Below are 17,241 nucleotides of genomic sequence, written 5' to 3'. Positions count from 1 at the left end.
ATGAAATCTATGAAATAGATAAAGCCAATGTTGAACTACCACTGAGGCACATCAGACTCTTAAATCTCACAGACTGATTCTCCTGTACCTGGTACGCACATTTACATCAATACAGAGCGCACACAAAATACCTTACAAGCGGGGCGGTAGCATGTTATGCCCTCTTGGTATTTGTGGTAGTGACTATGCAAGGATACAGGCCAGGCAGTGAACAGCCATGCATCTTTTTCCCAAGTAGCCAAGACCCAAGAGCAACCTGGACAAATCTAGACAATGCATGGCCAAGGCAAGTTTCACCTACCATTGCAGTGCCCCGTCAAATGTCATTTGCTGTATGTTGCACAATATCCTGGGCAATAAATGAAACAAACATCATGAAAGGCCTCTAAATTGATACTACAATATAAGTGATTAAAAATGAGAAATTTAAATTTATCAGAACATAATCACAAACTGCCACAGCTTTTACTGATCTAGACCACTTCATGCCATCCATCGCTATCTACAACTTATTGTTTACTCCATCCTTTAGATCAGCCATAAATTAACAGTGACTATGGAGCATCTTAACACTAGCTTCTTTCTCCTCACAGTCACTTCCCTCTCTGTTTCACTTAACCAGTCTTTAATCCATGGCAAAACTATCTGGCTTACCTTGTGGAGATTTATTTGCTTTAAGAGGCTTTTATGGATGGATCCCATCAAAAGTGTTTTGAATAATCAAAATAAGTTATGGCCTTTGGATCAGCTTTATGTGCTGCTTTATTAACTTTTTCAAAGAATTTGAACAGGTTAGAGGTGCACAATTTTCCCTTAGAGACCACAAAATGGTCTGGCCCTATTCTTGTAGTACTGTACTATCCTTTTTTTAATTAGACCCCTATCATCTCTTTGTCCTTTTTCGTTCCAATTTGCACCACAGTTAATGTAGTTTATGTCTCAATATATTTGGGGTGATTAGATAGGATTTAAAAATCTTTAAAATAAGTTTTTTTCAGCATGTATTAACTTGGGCACAGCTTTCATTAGCCATGCAGACTCTTTGGTCTCTTATTTTATTACTCCCAGGCATGGAGTCTTCAATACAATGCACAACCCGACTTAACAATTCAAGAATTTCCTTGCAGCCCTGTGGTCCCACACCTTTGCCCTCCCACTAATGTAATTCTGATTTCTGAGGACTTATGTCTGAGGCTCCTGTGACTTCTTTGATGCAATTCCACTGTCCAGCTGCAGAGAATATAGCTCCTTACTTGGCACCTAATTTGTTACCTGCAATTTGTAATGCCAATTTGAGTTCACATGATAGTGGAGCCTTCTCCCTGGATACTTAACTTCTCTTTTCCACGACTCCGATTTTAAGTGTTACCTTGTTTCAGACATACATCATGTTGACACCCACATCTTCCCAAACCAAACTGTTCTGGCTCTCCCATTTCTGTTTCAAAGCTTCTACTTTGTTAGCATAAATATGCTATTTTTCCTCCTAAAAGTACAACTATCAGGGCAGTGCATTCAGGCTCCACAGGAACCCAATTAAAGCTGACAACAGTGATCACTTGATGAGCCTGAATATCACCTAGTACTTCAACATTTATAAATGAAGATGATCGCGCATGCTTAGTAGTATAACACTTAGCATAAACAAAGTGCCATACGTGTTCAAAATCATTTACAAACTTGGGGCCAATTTCAGCCCTTCTTCAAATCTACTGACTTGACTTGCAGTTCTCTAGGGATGGATTTGCTCCATTGTAATTCATTCCTAGACACGCGCATTTCTTTAAAAGTAAATGTCTCTTTCAAACTGATTTAGCGAGCAGCAGAATTGGACCCAGCCTGTCAGCTGTACTGTACAAGATTGTACCATATTAGTACCCAATTCTGCTCTCTGTTCATCAAGATCATCTTTCTTTGGTTGAACTCCAGTTGTGAAAGCAAAGCATCCGCCCCTAAGGCTACTAAATATTCTGCTAAAGTGACAGATTAGGACACCCTTATTAAAGGTTTATAGCGCATTACCCGGTGAGTGGTAGCAATAACTTCTGCAGAGTAAAGTTAACTATACAGCCATTAGCACCATTGGCAATATTTTGACGGAACATGCATCACACACCAATGATCCTTGGAACACTAAATGTTGACTATAATCAAAAATATAGGCAGACTTAGCTTTGTGATGTATTGCATAACATTACTTTGTCACCAGACACACACACATATGCACACCCACACACCCACCACAGTGTAGAAAACATGTCAGCCATTAAACCACTCCTCTCTGTATTTCAGAGGAGAGTGAGGAAAAACAAAAGGAGGAATTACAGAAACCTTGTGGAAAATATGGGACATTCTTGTAAACTTACCAAAGCTATGAATGAATATTTCTCCCTTTTCCCCTCAACTATTTTTGCATTGTTACTTACTGGGTGCATCTACATGTGTTATTAGTGTGATGCAGTAAACTCCGGCACAATTTGCCCTAGAGTTAACGGCTCCTGGGTGCAGCATTAACATGTGAGCCCAGGACAGCAGTAGTTTGAGCCAGGGCAGAGCAGCCCTAGGCTGGGAGCAGGCTCAGGGGGTCAACCCTAGGCTCCAGGTTGTGGTGTTGGGTAGTGGAGGGGCTGGCTGGGGCACAAGAGTGCCCAAAGGGTGCAGCTGCATGGCTAGGCAACAAGCAGGGGTCTGGCCCCCTGCTGCCTGGACTGATCGGGCACAGTTTATGCCCAGGTCAGCATTTACATGTAAGTTTAGGTACAGTTATTTTTTCTGCCGTAAGTTAGTACCATCCTCAACAGTCTTATCTTACAGTGGTGAAAAGTGGCTTGCAGCAGTCATTGCATCACACGTGTAGACTGTGAGGGTTTACCCCACATCAAATTAGTCTGCTGCAAAGTTAACCACACATGTAGATGCACCTGTGGAGACTGAAAGCGTTAAATTCTTTCCTGAGATGAAAGAATAAGGGGTGGGAATTGGCACATGGCACAGTCCTGTAAATCCATTCAATATACCTTTTTGAAGCAAAGCAATTTGAACACCGTAATTATGGGAAGACCAAAGTTAAGAAAGATTACATCTGAGTTGATCTGTCAATTAAGTAAGAATGTGCGTGCTAAAAGGTATTAGCTTGTTTCTAGGGGACATGTCATTTTTATGCAGAAGATGTGCAGAAGGCAATTTTCCATATTGTTGCTGTACAAATCACCTTTGTAAGCAATTAATTATCTCTGTTCTCACATTCTGCATAAGTGATCTCTTGTTTGCAACACGTTTGCACATGGTAACTGTCAGAGAAAAAACAACCCAGAATAAAACACCACACAGGAAACAAACTTCTACCCAAAGAACTTCTCTTTGATTTCTACTGCATTTTTTTTTTAAAGAGAAGCAAGACATTTTGACAAGGAAATGGTAACTATTTCCAGCCATTAAGGTTTCAGGGAGGGTGATAATTGATATAGTGTAATAAGAACGGGACTAAAACTGAAAAATGGAAAATGCTGGTTGAGTCCTGAGGTGAGAGAGAAAGACTATGAGACCTATTAACCTGTGGAGTGTAGGTCAAATGCAGAAAGGCTCTGATTCTTGGCACTTAAAAGGAGATATATGTTGGAGAATAACACTGTACTCTAAGAGTACTTAGCATGTATTTATTTTATTTATATGATGCCCTTCAGAGGCTATGGACAATTTACAAACAGAATAATTTTAAAATTGGAGAGCAACAAGAGAAAACAGTAATTTTAGGCAGCTTCTGGAGCTCTTAGCACCTGGCTTGTCTACACGTTAACACCTTTTAAGAGGCTTAAGGCACTTGTTATTTGGTTTAAACTTACACCACTCCAGGGCAAGATCATCTCGAATCTGCCTAATTTTGCTTCTGTTCCATTAAGGTGTGGCCACTTCAGGCAGCCATCCCACCCAAGCTGAAGTCCTCCAGCATCCCAGAATGCAGTGGCCCCTCCTGAGTCAGGTGAGTGGGGATGCTGGGGCACAGTAGGGCTGGGCACAGCATATCTGCCCCACGTCTCCCACCAGGCAGAGCCAGTGCTACAGCCCTGGAGTACTCAGTAGCTGCAGTGCCTTCCAGACCAGCTTGCTGCTCCGAATGCCCAGGCTGGACTCGGGCTGTGGTGCTCGTGGGGACTGGCAGGCTGGTACTCAGCCCTCTCACTGACTGAGTATGCACTCAGGCACATGCTCTGCTGCAATGTGTCCCTCACCTGGTGCATGCACTTCTAGGGTTTGGACACACCCCAGCAGAGCCAGGCAGCTGGAGCAGGGCAGAGCTTGGCGGCTGCAGCGCAGCAGCCTGAGGCCAGTTCCTGTTGACCTTACGCTCTGCTGGGGTATGCGGGGTCTGCTTGCTGGCTCCTTCCACCTGGGTCACCCAGCAGTGGTTGCGGTTGGCAAGCTCCTGAAGCCCCTGAGCTCCTGGTGGCGGTCAGGTAGCTCCAGATATGGACTGCAGAGTTTGGCGATGCCCGTCAGGCCTGGAGCTGTACTCAGTATGCAGGGAGGCTTCATTGCTCAGTTACCTCCCAAGCACAGTGGAGGCAGGAAGTCTTCCCCACCCCGCATTCTCCCAGGCCCAAGAAGAGTGAGTAAGTTGCAGGGCTGTGACACTGGCTCACTCCAGAGGGACCAGCAAGCCTGATGGGGGTGGGTAGAGGGATTGGGCTTCCCACCGCCCCCCAGACCTAGGAGGCAGCTATGAGTGATACAGCCTCCCTGCCTGCTCTGTGCAGGCCCAGGCCGGATGGGCAGTGCCAAGTCCCTCATGTTGTGCCAAGAGCTACCTGGCTGCTACAGGGGGTTGAGAGGTTTCTTGAGCCTGCCAACCAAGGTGGGGGGGAGCTGGAAGCCAGACCCTGTTGGTGGAATGAGCAGGAACCAGACTTGGGATGCTGCACTGCAGCTGCCGAGCTCCACCCTGCTGGGGCACCTCTGGGTCCTGGGACCCCAATCCTGTTTTTCTTTGGAGCTCAATCCCCTGCACCGTTGCTGGCCAGATGGGTGCAAGTTGAGCTCCAAGGGGCCAATCCCTTCCTGCGTTCAGGTGGCATCCAGCTGACTGGCAGCCCAGGTTGGGGTGGTGTATGTGGGGGCGAGCTCTGGAGAAACAAAATGATCAGGCAAGTCAGTCTGGGCAGTGGTGGGAAGCACCGGGGTCACCAGGCACTCCACAGCTGTGGCATTTGCTCTGTCTGGTGGAAGCAGCGATCCTAGCTCCTAGTCCTGCCCCTGATCGCCAACCCTCCAGTGGCAAGTCACAGCTGTACAGGCAAAGGACAGTCAAGGTGTGATTGCCTTAAGGCGTGATTGCTCCACTAAGCCAAACAACACTAAGCCAACTAATCTTTGTCTGGCTTATAGTGTATGGTGTAACAAGGCCCTAGAATATCAGGATAAAGCAGAGATCCCCCTAAACAATAATATAAATCTAACAGAGTCTAGCAGACTGGCTTCTTGCGTCATCTGCCCATATCAAGATGCCAATAAAGCTTTAATGCAGTGTCATCTCTCTCAAGGCAGATATGGCATAGTTTGGATAGTCCATACACCTAAGGAAGTTCTAAGACCCTGATTTTGATGGAAAAAAAAAATCTTGGAATCATTTTTAAAAAATCTGCCAGAAAAGTATTTTTGATTTTCCAAATATCATAGTTTGAACCCTCACAAACTACTCTAATCTGAGCCCAAGATAGGCAATAACAAAACCCTGTCTGTTTGAAGGCAAGCTATACCATGGCACATCAAGGCTTGGTCATAGAAAAGAGGGGCTTCAAGAGGTCATCTGGTCTGGTGGGGCCAACCTTTCTGGCAGGTATGCCACAAGTTAGCCCCATCCCCTCCCCTAGTGCCATTCTGATTCTTTTCCTTTATCTGGTCTGCTGCTCCCACTGTTCCCCAGTCAAGTTGCTTCTCTGCTTTCTGCTACATGTCATCTGCTTTCTGCCTAGTTTGGCATGGCAGGAAGTGCAATTTTGGCATTGGGGATCAGATCCCATTGTGCCATTAAGTAAATGTGTGCCAGGTGCCTTAGGCTCCTCTCATATGGCAGGCTTTCCATTCCTGCGATTCATCCTAGTAGCCTTTCTCTGCACCCAGGATGCATCTACACATAAAATTAAGGTGGTGCAATAAACTCTGGAGCAGTTCATGCCAGAGTCCACTACTCCCAGGTGCAACATCTACATGTATACCTGGACGGCAGCAGTTTGAGGTGAGGAGAAGCCCTGCCTGCCTGGGCTGATCAGGTGCAATTTATGCCCCCGGTCACTGTCTACATGTGCATTTCAGTGTAGAAAAGTAGTCCCCAACAGTACTATCCTACAGTGGAGTTAAACAGCTTACTGCACCCTAATACTGGTGCACGTGTAGACCATGTACTTTACTGAGGAGCTAATTAGTCAACTCTGCAGTAAAGTGCATGTGTAGATGCACCCCCATTTCTGTTTAAATTCAACCTTTCTTGATCATGGGTGGCCAAGATTGTTTGTAGGACTCTAGACAAGCTCACTCTGGTGCACAGTGCCATTAATACTTCCAGCTTTTTGTTCCCCTGTGCTGCAGCACTTTGGTCATTCATGACCATGTAGTGCCCCGTGACTCCAATCTCCCTCCTTCCTCTCTCCCCCAGCCCCAAGCAGCCCCTTGCAGGCTGGAAGGCTACCAGCCTGCAAGAGGAAACCTGTGGTTTCCCATGGTTTCCTCTGTTAAAGGGGGAAATCCACGTTTCCTTAGCAAATGGAAAACCCGGATCCCTGCTCATGTTTGTTTTGGGTATTTTTCCCTTCTCTGTTATTTCTGTTTGTGAAGCTCCAAACTTAGAGCAGGAATTCTTGTTAGATCCCCAAGTTTTAAGTTATTGGATTCTGGTGAGTTTGGAATGGACCATTTGAGAGATGACTTCTCCACTGCTGGGCACCACCACAACTGAATTGAGAAGGGCAAATCAAACTTGAGGTCTTGTATTAAAAACAGAAGGTGATTCCCAACAGAACCTTTGGCATTTACTCCCTTCACATAGGGCCCTGACAGCCTAAATTCGCTGACTTAATGTGCATTATTCACCTGGACATGAGTTCAGCCTAGGGGTTAGTTACTCAAATGTGGGTGTAGCCCAGATTGGCTTCTAACCCTGGCTTGTCCTGACTTTGGGTACAGTATTCAAATCCAGTTCTCCTGGGGGGAGCCAAAGCCAGAGACAAGGGCAATCAAGGCTTAAGTGAGATCAGAAGCCAAAAGCCAGAGCTGAAAGTCAAACCAGAATCATGAGCTGCGAACTGAAAACAAGGTAGGCCAAGGGTCTTACCAGAGTCAGAGCCAGGAGTCAAAACCTTAAGACCAGCAAGGAAACAGGTGGAAGGTCAGGAGTAAGAACTTTTGCTTTTGTCTGGGCAAGGAGACTTCAGGCTAGGTCTGGCTTTTAATGCCTAGAGCAGGTGGACCTGTTGCCTCATTTAGCTGGGCTGGGACTGGGGCACTACTCTGGGCATGACTTGCCATGATCTCTGGATTGGGACTGTCTGTGTCCAGGATTCTGGTCTGGCCTCATTACAATGTGTACATACTGCAACTTTGTGGGCAGGTGTTTGTAGAGGTCTGACATTTTTAAATAGGATATATTGGGAAAAGCTAATCCCCAGCAGCCCACCTCACTACCTCCTGCCTCCACATAAGCAGCAGTTGTATAGAGTCTGGTATTGCGGACACTTCTTGCTATATGAAGAAAGAAAAAAGGGCAACCATCAAGGCAAGGACCTTCTTTAACTGAATTGCCAATAGCAAATATCAACTTAAATTTCTGCAATGGTGCCTAGAGGTGTTGAAACAAGACTAAATATATGAATAAAGCAGCAAAGCCTAAATGCTCCTCAGCCATAAACAAGATTTTTGTGAGCAACAGTTCATTTGTTTGAGGTATAAGAAACAAGGCAGCAGGCTTAGTCTTATTTTGTCCATTATGCTTATATTTCTATAAACCTGTCTCTGTTTCAACAAAACAAGCCAAGTATCTTGTTTCATAATCGTCTCTTTTGTATTTAAATGCTATTTTCATTGAGTGTCTTTGTTTCTTATTACATTCATCAAATGGAATAAACAAACTGGATATCCAATTGCTGTATAAAGCTGATTAAATTGCATGTTTTCAGCAGAAATTGTATCATGCTTGCCACTGCTTTGTTTGGTTTTACATCCTAGAGAAGTACTTCCCCATTTAGGTTTTTAAAAGACAGACAGCCCTTTCCCCTTCCCCCCCACCCCCCCCCCCGCATCAACATTCATTACAATCAAAAGAGAAAATATACCCATTATTTTTTCTTAAGGGTAGCAACAACATACATTCTGTTAAAGAGAGAGGTCTCTAAAGCAGAGAGATCTGCTACAGGGTAATAACTTTGCAAAATGTGACTGACAGTTACCAGATTATCTTCTTAATCATGCTTTTATTTCTATTACGAAAGCCTTCTACATGCAGCATGTTTCAAACGCACCTTAAGGCTGAATGCAGTAGTGAAGGATCAAAGGAATGTATAGAAGAGCCTTTGTCATAGGCTTGACTATCTAATAACTGTAGTCTAGCTCTCAAACAAAGAATCATGTTATGTTGTTTAATGCAAATTCTGAGATAAAGTCTATGCTAAAAATGATCTGTAAGGTCCCTTCCAGCTCCTAACAACTATGAAACTAAGGTTAAGGTTGTAGGAATAAGTAATGGGTTATTATATCACATGTTCTGATTATCCTGGTAGCTGGTGGATCTGACCAAGATCTCATTAGGAGTGATATGGTGTGCTATGACCTAAGATATTGTTTCTGAACTTTCCGTGGCAACAGTACTGAACAAAGAAATAGGTTATGGGCAACAACATATTTGGCTTTTCCTGTCAACTTCAGTTAACTTCTGTCATTTCATAAAGCCACAAATGAATTCAGAGATCAGGAGCAACATGTTAACTGAGAGTCCTGGGTAGACCACTGCCCTAGGGGATCTGTCATATTTTAGGTATACCATGAGTTTGGAAACAAATGCTAGAAGATCTCTAAGCACTAGACAACTAATTCTAAGTGGCTTTCCAAGACTTCTTGGGCACTTGAGGTTTCCTTAATGATCAGAATGAGATGTGAAGAAACCATAAGTATACTTGCTTTTACCTCGTCGCCAGACTGGTACAGACTGTGGGTTGAGGGGGAAAGGTTTGCTTTCCTCGGTAGCAGGGGGTGTGACCCTTTTCCTTGGATTTCTCAAGTGATTTTTACCAGTCTTAGCAGCAAAACATTGGCCATTGTGGTCCCATTGCATTACTTTTGAAAGGTTAGGGTGTTATATCTTGGGGTTGTGTCAAGGTTCACTGTAGTTTTGCTAATAGGTTAGACAATGGGTTTGTATAGGATGGTTTGAATAGGGATGATCCTGCCTCAGTCACAGGGTTGGACTAGATGACTTCTGGAGGTCCCTTCCAGCCCTACTTCTCTGTGCTCACAATTTGCTCTCCACATGTATGTAAATGGAAGCAGAGCCTAAATTTTAATAATATGAGTTTTGAAACAGGGGATGCAACATAAAAATTACCAGAACCGTTCATTCCATAGCCCAGTTAATACTTTAATACACTGAAACCTTTAATAGATAACAGAAGGATGCCTGCTGTTTTCTAGCCTGCCCTTAAGTACTGTCCAAGTTCGAGTGCATAAATGGGGCACAGTCTCAGAGCAATCCCCTTCTACAGAACTGGAATATATGCTTCCATAATAAAAAAGATCTCCCTTTTATTATGGAATAAGAACAATGATTATCACCATTACTAGTGCTGTGCAAAATTTCACTGGCTGTTTCGTTTTGATGCTGTTTCAACTTATTTTAAGCTTTAAACAGTGAAATCAAAATGAAATGAAGGGCTTTGAAACAGTCTCAAAACAAAATGAAACATTTTGGGTTTCAAAGTGAAGCTGGGCTTGCCTGTAGGAAAACAGAAAGTAAGGAGAGGGAGGCAGAAGAGGGGGAAAGGACACAGCGAGGGCATGACTTAACACACACGCTGGAGAAGCAGCTCCTGCAGGAGGGGAAAGAAAGGCTTTGTGATAGTTTGGCTGCCTGAGATCCTGCTGGTGCTACTGTCCCACTCCTCACTACGTTATTATTTTACCGATTGGCATTTAAAGTGGTGGACTGGGATGAGGCTGTAGGGGAGGAGAAAACCTCACTGGGGCACACTACCATGTCACGTAGAGGCCCCAGCGCCAGTGAGGGCATGGCTTAACACACACACAGTCACACATGTCACGAGTTTTGCTTGTCAGCAGCCTGAGGTGCAGTTTCCCAGAACCCCCTGCACCTATCACCTTGAAAGCTGGCAGGATTCATGGCCTCAGCAGGAGCTGTCATACCTGCAGTTTTCACCCTGCTGCACCTTAACACATAGACTTGACACGGATATTGCTTGTCAGCAGATTGAGGTGCAGTTTCCCAGAAACCTCTCTACCTATCTCCTTGAAAGTTGGCAGGTTTCATACCCTCAGAAGGGGCTACCATACCTGCTGTTTTCATCCAAATCTGCCATCAAATGACAAAGCTATAGGCAGTTTTGTGCTTCTCTATTATAGCCTATGGGTGAAACGTCAAAACAGCGTTGAAACAGGTTTGACGGAACAAAATAGCAAAATGGAAGTTGAAACAAAACAGTGCTGTTTTGCACAGCCCTAACTATTACTGCTACTATTATTATTATTGAATAATAATAATAATAATAACCTCCTATATATTTATAAGAAGTGTGTACAGTCTTCGGAGGACACCATCTTTACTAAAGAGTTTAGACAGACAGCAAGTGAACCAGTGCTGGAAATTTTCAATTAAAAAAGTAAAAATGTCTTAATTTCTTAAAGGAAAAGTACAAGTTTCCATAGTTATATGGGTTTGAGGAGATGGAAGGCAGTGTCCATAGTGTCACAGAAGAATTGGTGCTTTAACCCAGGAGCATTTTCAAAGGGCATCACAAAATTAACACTTTTCTATGTAGATATGAAATTTAGAAGCCAGAAATCCCAGGCAATAACGTGCTCTCTCTCTCTCTCAAAATCAGCAGCAGCCAGGTATTGGTACTTCATTGTCACTTTTCACACTGAGCACGGTTTATGTAGCTTTGAAGATATTTAACCATTCTCTTACTAGTATCATCAGTAGTTATCAGTATTTCATGTAATTATGAATATAGCTGGAACAGCTAGTCAGATTTCAACAATAAACAATATTTTCACACAACTTCTCTTCTGAGTTTTGGGTTTCTCAAATTCTTCTTGGACTATAGGTTTTTGGCATGAAGTTAGAGTAAACAAAATTGAGATATGTTGGTTAGCTTCAAATCAGACAAAATAGGTTGCATGATAAGTTTCCGTTCACTGATTGGATAAGAAATTTTTATAGACAGCATATTTGACTTGGAAATAGGACTATAGCAAATATCAGCTTAAATTTCTGCAATTGCTACATAAAATGGCAGATTCTTCAAAAATTCTTGGGCGAAATGTTGTTATTATGGAAGGGTTTCTTGTTTGTTTTGTTTTTTGCATTAGTTGTCCAAATCTAAAAACTACTGTAATGGATCAAAACAGATAGCACGATTCATTCTTCGTGAAGTGACTAGAAAATGTCTACATGCAGAAAATAGTTACTATTTTCTTTTTTTAAAAAAGAAATACAAATTCCTAAGTGGAATATGGAGATTCCTTGGATGTGTCAAATGCACACTACAGTCATTTGCAAAACTACCCCAACAAACCTTGTTTTGCCAACTTCTGTACTTTTTATAGCTTCAAAATGATTGCATGAATCTCAGCTTTCATTCAACAATGTTTTTCTCCCCCATGAATGCCAAAAGGATCCTGAAAATATGAAGCCCTATTTTGCAAAAACCAAAGAACTTAAAAATCCATTATATTTTAGTCGGCAACTCACATTTTTTGAATGTTTAGCATTAGCAACACTAAACATTATTTCATAGCGGGTTAAGCTGAAAATCTTAGCATTTTTTTCATGAAGATTACCACCACAAAAAACAATGGCTGATGAATTATTTTATTCAGAAAGGTGCAGTTGCACTATGATTGCTCCTTCCTTCCCTTTCCAGTATATTTCTTATGTTGAAGAACAAATGGCCATTGGAAATCTACGTCTAATAAAGTTTTTGAACCAGTATCTGGTCTAGGTTTTTTTGCCTTGGATGCATTATGGATGCCTACGGCCGAGTTTGGCTGTCTGTGAAGCTATTTACTTCACTTTAGAGAGAACGTTTGCTTACAATCGATTGCCATTGGGTATTCTTATTCAATGACTTTACAGAGAGGACTCTCAGTCTACTTTAATCACCAGTAGCATGGCGATTTTTCCACATAGTACAACTGAAAATACACTTCCAGACTGTTTATTGTTCTGTTTCTATCAACATGAGAATTATTAGGTAGACACAGGGGGAAGTTTAGGTAAGGTTACAACATATAATTTTTGTATCCTGAGAATCATGTCAAGTCTTTTGTTGCCTAGTCTTTTTGTAATAGTGCATAGGTATTACCGGTTTCTCTCCACATCCAATTCACAGAGGATACAAGTCTTCAGTCTCCCACTTACAGAACCTTAGATCAAGTGTTTTAGTTCTAGAGGTCTCTGCTTCAGTTCCCCAGGCATCAGTTAAGAGGTGCTCCATCACATATGCAAAGAAAGAAAGCTAAAGCGAGAAAGGGTATAAGACCGTGACCTGTTTGATGACCAAAAGGAAGGTTTTTGTCATACAAGTCCTTAAACTGTCCATTTTGATTTTCTATTAGGTCATTACTAAATTTTTCTGGTCCTCAGGAAGGAAACCTTTATGCTCATGAGATGCAGGAGTCTACACAGCAGACCGCTGTGTACAATCCTGTTTTATATTCTGATACTTTTGCTTTACCTTCAGGCAAAGCTACCCGTTGAGCTAAGCACCACTCTTCTCCTGACAGTGTCAGCCCCTGGCTGTCATATAAGTCTTAATTTCACAGAATAGAGTAAGTCATTGATAATAAATTTATTTCCTATTAATTAATTTCCTGCTGTTTCCTCAGTCTGATGAAGTGTATTTATCCCCGAAAGTTTGCAAAGAAGAATTTTTCCAACTATTTCAGTTGATTTCATAAAAGATATCTGATTTACCCAATGGACCTTGTCTGGCTGTGTCCTTAGACCAACACAGCTACAACCTATACCCCTTTTCTTCCTATTGGCACTTACATCTTTTTGCTTTAAATATTTTTATAATAAAGACTTAAAGTCAAAAGATTCTCTCTCTCTTTCTGTGGGTGAATGGAAAGTTCTTAGAAAATTACGAGTCAAAGTTGATTAGTTATTTGAAGCTGTTTCCCCAAGAGTACCTGACAAATCATTTTTGGTGCAGAATTGTGCAACAGGAGCCCACCCCAAGCAGGGGGCCATAATGCTCCTAAAGTCCCCTCAGCCCTTGTCTCGCCCTGTCCTTAAAGGATCTTTCCCTTCCACTTTCCTGCCTTGCCTTGATGTAAATATGTACTTGTGAAAAGTGAGGTCAGACTGCCTGCCCAGCTGTGGCCCTGGGCTTATATCCTGCAAGTCTAACCTTTTTTGGGTCATGTGGCTCCCTTGATTGGCCTCTGCTTCTCCTGTAACCTACCTTCTGTCAAAGTAGCAGGAGCACCAAGCTCCTTGCTACAAGTGGTCTGTGACCAGGGTCTGAAAAGAAAAGTCAGTCTAGTTTTGACTGGACACAGGTTACAGGTGACTACTTCCATTCCCTGGTAGAATAAATATTCAGAATTGGGTTCTTTTTGAATAATTGCATTATGGTTTTAAAATACAGTTCCTGTATATAGGAGGGTATATTTTGGAAAGTAATGGCAATTTCAAAATTAAACCACTTGTGCAGATAGCAGTCATTTACTGGACCACATCATTTCTCTGCATAGTTGTAAACAATGTCACCATCAGTGTCCCTCCCTGCTGTGTAGTTTCCCAACTAACAGCACAAAAAAAAGTGGTTTTTACTCTCTGAAACACTCTGGTACGTTCCATAATTTTGCTGAAAATCCACAATTTCCATCAGAAGGAATCTTTCCGGGCAGCTGAGGGCTAGAATATTCACTGACCTTGCACATAGAAATGGTGAGAACTGAGAAAGGGATTATTCCAGGTGCCTTCAAATTTGTACAAGGGATTGGTCATGTCCCAGTGTTCAGTGCTGGCAAGGATGGTATACTGCTTCTTCAGAGAAGCAGCCTTATTGAGCAGATATGCATTGGCGTTGCAGGGCACTAAGGTGTGCCTGATCCATAAGTGCAGACACTGCCTAGGGAGCAGGCCCTAGAAGCCAGGCAGAACCCCCACAGGTTCAGGCTGCTGAGGCAGCAGGCTAATAAGGGAATTAGCCAGTACCTGCACCCGGTCAGCTGACTGGAAGAAGGCAGGGCCCTAGGTACATATAAACCCCAGGGCTGGGACTAGAGAGGTAGGTTTCTGGCAGCAGCCAAGGGGAAGGAGCTCTTGTAGGGGAAGCTACTTGGAGATGCTTGACTGCCTGTTCTGCTGCTGGTAGAATTGAGGGACTATAGGAGCTCATAAGTGCTGGTGGGGAGGAGGCCTATATGACTGAGAGAGAAGCTTGCCTTCTTAAAAGGGATAAAGGGTGGACCCTATGTTATTGCTGTGTTGTAGCCCAGGGGCTTGTGTTTTCTGTTGTTGTTTAAACTGGTGGACCAGACTGAGGCTACTGGGGAGGAGGAGGCCTCGTTGGGGCAGACTACAGTGTGGAGAGCCCAGCACCAAAGGGAGTGCAGCAACAGGGGCTGCAGAGAGCCCAGTGCCAGACAGAGTGCTGACAGGAGGCTGAGCTAAATGGAGGCTTCATAAAAAGGGACACTGCTTAATTGCCACCTGCAAGGCATGGGGCATGGTAAAGGGAAGGTTTTGGAGGCACGCATCTAGCCCATAAGACGTGGGGGTATTGTAAGGCACCTTCGGAGTGTGAGACCCAGTAAGGGGTCCAACGATCCACAGGGTTTAGAGAAGTCTGTCAGGACTGTGACTGAGCAGAAACTCGAGGGCAGTCTCCTGATTCATCATTTATACCAGAAAGACATGGCAGGAAAGATTAGTAGGGGCCCATAGTGTGAAGCCAGCTCGGTCACGGTGCCCTAGGGGCATCACGGCCATCCCTGGGGTGGTCGTATTGTGAAAACTGGTGTTAAACTTTAATGCAGTGGCGCTCAACCTTTTCCAGAGTCAGGGCACTCCTGCACCTACTTTAAATGTAGTGGCACCCTGGGTTGATCAAGAACACCATTTGTACTTCCTCAGCTTACATCATTGCTTCTCAACTGGGTTCTGCTTCCTCCAGAAAAAAACTACTCTGTGTCCCTGTTGCACAGGCAGCCTGGAAGGCATGCTGCATTAGAGCTCTCAGATCAACCTAAAGCAGACAGGAACTGCCTTGCACTGTGCAGCCACTCTTGTTCTGGTTCCCACCATGCTTCACCTGGAAAAAATGTGGGCAGGTGCATGCATGGATCTTGTATAGACAAAAGGTATGGCACATCATTCTGCACAATGTGTTCTTCTCCAGTGAAAAAGAAACTAGAAGCTTTATTAATATGCTAATACTATATTATTCAGTTTAAGATCAAAGCAAAAACAGATATAATTCTTGAAGTATGCACTGATTGGCTAGATAATATATTAAGCTACAAAAAGAAAATAATGCAATAGGCAAAAAATAGTCAAAAGGTATGGTCTCATTAGTCCTGTAGTCATTATAGTTAAATGTACATCTCTTATTAAGATTCTCAAAACAAAAATCTAGCCTTTTTGAGCATTTTGACAGTAGATCCACTACTTCAGTCAGTCATTCCTATGTCTCAGCATTACCACATCTGAGTTAGTTTTTAGCTACAGCCAAAAACAGGTTACAGGCCTGTGAAATAGGAGAGAGACATTGCCAGGAGTGGCTAACGGACAGGAAAATTGCAGAAGAAAGGATAGTTTGAATAGTGGAACATCAAAACCATTAAAAAGACAAAAGGGCCATTAAGCAGGTATATAGTTTATAGCTGTGTTGGTCTAAGGACATAGGCAGACAAGATTCTTTGGGTGAATCTGATATCTTCTATTACACCAACTTAAATAGTTGGAAGAATTTTTCTTAGCAAGCTTTTGGGTTTAAAGACCCTTTGTCAGGTTGAGGAAGCATCTACAGTTGAAGTGTGCTCATCATTAACACCCTTGGAGTGGAGAGAGATTAGCAGGAATCAGGAAGATGATAATGCACCATGAAATCAGTTAACTCTGTCAGTGCTTCCCGAATAATCACGCTGTTGCCACTCCCACGTGGAATTATTTTAAATTCGAATGAAGCAGGAATCAAAGGAGGGTGCAAATGCATCAGGGCACCCCTCCCTGGATCTCTCCCGGGGCAGGTAGAACTGTCCTGTGTCCCTCTCCTTCTGGGAGGAGTGTGGGACGGCTGAACTGGGGGGACTACAGGAGCCCAGCTCCTGCCTGCTTTAGGTACAGAAGGTATGCATACAGGATAGTCTTATCTGGTTGCCACTGTAGCAGCACCACCTGTATTGCAGCATCCCAGCTGAGAACCACTGCCCTAATGGGAAGCTCAAGACAAGTAACATAGAACAGAATTGCTCTACTAGAGTGAGCATGTAAGCAAGATTCTTAAAGCCAGTCTGGCTCATTTGGCTGCTTGCTCCAGGCCCTTGGTTGTCATGGGTGACTTCAATTACCCGGACATCTCGTGGGAAGATCACTCAGCAAAATCCGAGCGGTCGCAAAGCTTTCTCTCGTGCGTGGATGACCTCTATCTGACTCAAGAAGTCTATGGGCCAATGAGAGGCAAAGCGCTGCTCGACCCAGTACTGGCAACGGGGGACGACCTAATCGGCGACCTAGTGATTGATGGGAAGCTGGGTGACAGCGACCACGAGCTGATCACCTTCACCATCCGCTGTAAAGCTGGCAAGTCAGTCAGCAACACAGAAGTCCTTGACTTCAGAAAAGCCATCTTTGGCAAAATCAAGAGGCTAGTCAGTCAGGCCCTCAGGGACCAGGACCCCAGGGAGATGGGAGTTCAACAAGAGTGGTTGCTTCTCAAGGAAGCAATCCTCAGTGCACAAGCTAAATCTATTCCAACACGGAGGAAAGGCAGCAAGAAGGCACAGCAGCCC

The sequence above is a fragment of the Crocodylus porosus genome, unplaced genomic scaffold, assembly GCF_001723895.1.
Source record: "Crocodylus porosus isolate Cpor-Errol unplaced genomic scaffold, CroPor_comp1, whole genome shotgun sequence".
NCBI lineage: Eukaryota > Metazoa > Chordata > Crocodylia > Crocodylidae > Crocodylus > Crocodylus porosus.
The sequence above is the reverse complement of the archived record's forward strand: the minus strand, read 5'-3'. Positions refer to the sequence as shown.